The sequence below is a fragment of the Aplysia californica genome, unplaced genomic scaffold, assembly GCF_000002075.1.
Source record: "Aplysia californica isolate F4 #8 unplaced genomic scaffold, AplCal3.0 scaffold00168, whole genome shotgun sequence".
In the NCBI taxonomy this organism is placed as follows: Eukaryota; Metazoa; Mollusca; class Gastropoda; order Aplysiida; family Aplysiidae; genus Aplysia; species Aplysia californica.
Genome location: NW_004797438.1, coordinates 762806 through 767717, shown reverse-complemented (window position 1 = coordinate 767717; position 4912 = coordinate 762806). Strand labels below are relative to the sequence as shown.

Below are 4912 nucleotides of genomic sequence, written 5' to 3'. Positions count from 1 at the left end.
ATATGTATGTATGTATGTATGTATGTATGTATATATATATATATATATATATATATAAGCTAGTATGATGAAGGGAAAATACATGTATAAATAAGTCGCACAAGACCCCAGACGCTACCACTTTCTGTACGTAATCAAGATTGTAAATATTTAGTACGTGACTTTTACTTGAAATTATCTCCCAAACCCTCAAATTGGAGTGAAATAACCTTACTTTGATAAATTATGGTATTTATTTCAGCATTCTAGGGTTCAACAGTATAATAAAAAATGGGTGTTTCGCGAACATGGGCTTCTGTGGCGATCACCCGGAAAGTTCCTCCTTTTTTAGAATTCTGAGTTGAGACGGGGGCTCTCGTGGCCTAGAGGTTAAGGTGTTGGCCTCTTATTCAAAAGTCCCGGGTTCGAATCCGGGTAGCGACCGAAAAATTGTCTTCTCTAAAATAGTCTCCTTTCACCTCTTTTCCTGCTCTCTAGCAATGTTCTGTTGTCTGCTTTCATTTCCACTTTCGGCCCCCACCCCCTCACCTCATTTGCCCCCTCCTCTGGGCTCCTGACTCTTTCTGCAGCCTTTCTACTGCTACTCCTTGGCTCCTCCTTACTGCTGTCTTTCTGCCACACCCCTGGTCTTCTGGTAGGAAAGATCTACACCTAGCCTTCTCGGACAAGGGCGAAAAATCTCGGAGGGCCCGTGTGCACGTTGCGCACGTTAAAGACCCCTTGGTGGTCTAAAATCGATAAGAGTAGGCTTCGGCCGCCACCCGGGCAAAATTCAAAATTTCCTACCAACTGAAAATATTAGGAGTGTCCCAAGCGCTCATATGACCTTAAGCAGTTGAGAGCGCCGCAAAACACTTTACAAAAACAAACAAAAAACATTAGTTAATAATAATAATAATAATAAATGGCATTTGTATAGCGCATATCCCCGCTCAACAGCAGGCTCTGTGCGATTTACACTATATTATTACCCCAGCAGACCATAGAACACTCCGAAACATTCTCAGCATCCCGGAAAGCATACAGTGCAAGCAGCTGATTAAACGCTCAAACACTAACAAACTGACAAGATCTTTCGCCATCTATAGCCGGGTACCCATTCCCACCTGGGTGAAGGGAGGAAAATTCGTGTAAATTGCCTTTCCCAAGGACACAACGTCGGCCCCTGACGGGATTCGAACCCACGACCCTACGGTTGCGAGTCCGAGAGCCTAACCACTAGGCCACCCACGCCACTTTCATAGGTTCATTGGTTGTTATAGATAGTTTTTTGTAAAACGAATGAAATACTCCCAATACCTTCTCCATCAAGATAATATTTCTACTTGATTTTTTCAAGGTGTTGAAATCAAATTTGGACCAAACACTTCTGGAGTATCAACAACTGTTACCACACATTACATTAGGAAATTAATTATTTAACAATTCTAAATAGTGGGCTCAGTACACCTGAACAACTGATTCTCTAACACACGTCTCTTGATGCCGACGCACTCTTTCTCTATAGACATATTTCTTCTTCTTCTTCTTCTTCTTCTTCTTCTTCTTCTTCTTCTTCTTCTTCTTTTTCTTCTTCTTTTTCTTCTTTCTTCAGAGGTGCTATGGTTAGGCTCTCTGACTCCATGAGCGAAAAAAAATGAAGAGTTCAATTTCTGTGTTCGTAAGTTACGTTATTGCTTATCGTACATCCCCGTTCATTTCTTTTGGGATGCTTTTTCTCGTCAGTTCGCGTTTCCCTTAGCAGTCAAGGTTGGGGCAATTAACCTTCTAGATGAAAAGGGCATTAAACCAGTTGCAATTATTAATCATCTTGGGACCCACGCACTACACTGTTCATGACTTTTGGCAATGCATCTATGCTAGATCCTTTTGTTCATGTTTCAGTTATTTTGATTCTCCATTAGACATTAAGAGTTGTAAACGATTGGGTTTTAATTCTAAAATGAATAGTATTTTACACCCCTATCGACACGATTTAGATCATTTATAAGGCAGGCTTTGACTTTGCATGTCAGGGCAAACCGGGCTAAGAGGGATACAACGTCCCAACAGATAGTGCTATGAATTCACTGGGTGACAGAAATAGTAAGACAAAATATCACAAAAGTTGTGTCGCCTCCCTCCCCCCCCCCCCTCCCTCAACCTCCCCTTCTTTCATATTTCAAACTGCTTGCCCTACACAACAACATCCGTGGTAACAGTGGAGGTCACCAATGGATGAACTTATGTCTTTGAGGAACAGGAAGCGGCTGGTTGTAAAATAGCAGCATTGTGCGAAGATATTGGGAGGGGCGGGGGGAGGTGTTGTAATACACGCTTTATTTTCACATTTTTGGGAGTAACGGTGGTTTGGGGGGGGGGGGGGGGAGGAGAGATCTATGAAACCTGCCGGGCAACTGAAAACTTTTCCATAAGCTGTGGTTCTTTCAATGAGTTTAAGAATTTAACATTAATACTTCTTGCTCCTTATGTCGACGGATCATTAAAGCAATTTTGACTAGTTTTTTCCACGTGGTCGTTGCTTACTGTCACGAACAATAGATTAATAATGGTAATACAACTTATGATGATGATGATGATGATGATGATGATGATGATGATGATGATGATGATGATGATGATGATGATGATGATGATGATGAGGAGGAGGATTTTTGTTTCCTTAATGGGCCTGGTAGGCTCCACGAAGAAATCTTCGAGCGAGAGCGTGGCTCTTTCTCGGCTCCATTGTCAAAAATGCTTAGAGGCAACTCGACTCGTCCAAATAACTCAATTCGAATTGCCATTCTTGGCGAGTAGAGGTGCCTCTTTGCAGGGACTTTAATGATAATGATGATGATGATGATGATGATGATGATGATGATGATGATGATGATGATGATGATGATGATGATGATGATGATGATCAAACCACCGTGTTTCTCTTTTGATTGCCACTACAGTGGCGATAAATTGAAGATAACCTTAGTGAACCCCTCCCCAACCACACACACACAAACACACACACACACACACACACACACACACACACACACACACACACACACACACACACTCAAATACCTAAACCCTCAGCTCAAAAGAGGTTATATATTATGCATTTTACATTATCCAGTGTATGACCTCTTTGGCTCAGGTCTGAACTCTTCGTCCTAAGCAACGGGCGCTTACACTTTTATGATAGTAATCATCCAGATAGATAGATAGATAGATAATAGATAGATAGATAGATAGATAGATAATAGATATTCAGATAGATAGACGGATAGAAATTCCCCCGGTGGCTACCCATTGTCTAGGAGAAAGTTGTGACCTTCCACAGTTGGACGTATAGTAATTTATGTTTAATATAATTTCATAAGACATGTAATATGCCATGGAGGTATTAATCAAATGCTATTGCTGTTTTGACCTTAGTTTTAATTTTAGCTGGCGTTTTACATCACTTTTAACAAAAACAGGTAACACAAATACCGAAGATTAGAGGTATTATGAACAGAGTAACGTACAATGAAGAAGTGGAGAGAGATAAAGACAGAAGAGCTTTGACTTGGAACTTGTTCAAGTTGAAGTTTTCAGGAGTTTGCGAAGGAACTTCTGTCCCACCGTAGAGCTTGTTATATGACTCGTGCATAAATTCAGTAAGGTATCATTCTGATAGATAGATAGATAGATAGATAGATAGATAGATAGATAGATAGATAGATAGATAGATAGATAGATAGATAGATAGATAGATAGATAGACAGACAGATAGATAGATAGATAGATAGATAGATAGATAGATAGATAGATAGATAGATAGATAGATAGATAGACAGATAGATAGGTAGAGAGATAGAGAGATAGAGAGATAGATAGATAGATAGGGGGGGGGGAGTGCGAGGCTATGAAATAATTTAGTTGGTGTCTAGAAGGGCGCTGAAAACAGTCAACAAAAGCAGAAAAGGGATACCAATTTCTGAGTTGGGACAAGTTTAACGTTGAAAAGATGAGGAGAGAATTCTGATATTTTAGCGCAAATACAAGGAACCTGAAAATGTCATGAAAACTGTTCGATTGTGGTAGGGATCAGAGTGGCGGCTTTGGGTGCTAAATGAGAAACACAATTAATGTTTTGAGTGATTGTTATAAACCTGGATTATTCTATCAACGGCAATACCCTACCCTCTCACGTCCGCCGCTCTTGACAAAAACCTTCGCTGTGAAGCGTGCACTCTATGGGCGCCCAACTGAAGAGCAAAAGACCAGTATCGCAATAGTTGAATAAATGACGACCCCCCCCCCCCACCCCCTTTTTGGGGGGACCTTCATTTGGATCCGATTAGGGTCTCTCGGTGCGTTCCAAAATGATCCGGAATTACGTATAAGTGGGTGATCTAGGGTAATTCAGTACTCGTGTATGGCGAAAACGTCTGCTGACTGAAAGGATTTTGTGCTAAATTGGACATGGTGCGGGAACCTGCTCACGACTTCTACAACGAGCCTAATCATACTAGTAGAACAGAACTTGCATAATAGGTAAGACTGAAGCAAACATTTTGAAGGAATGGTCATAATCAATTAGTTAAAAAGGAAAAGAAAGAAAGAGAGTCATAAAGAAGGAAAGAAAGAAAGAAAAGGAAAGGAAGGAAGAAAGAAATGAAGAAAAAAAGAAACAAATACCAACAAAACTTCCATCTACATAATGAATCACGACAGTTGGTTTCTATCAATCATAACTCGGCTTTGTTGGGTCGAAGTAGATACACCATTTAGGATTTGATCTGTTAAAGCCTAAAACATCCATCCATTTATGTCTGCTTACGTTATCGGTATTTGTGTCTAATAATCAAGAGTAGTTTTGTTTTGTTTTGGGCTAGGTTGCCATTCAAAATGATTCAACATCACACCCAACCCCCCCCCCCCCCCC

General features: G+C 40.6%; 1 protein-coding gene across 1 annotated transcript in view; it reads left to right on the top strand.

Annotated features, from left to right (window-relative positions):
- The window catches only part of LOC101863667, a gene marked incomplete in the record, with an annotated part of 20612 nt that overhangs the window by 1829 nt on the left and 13871 nt on the right, over positions 1-4912 (top strand).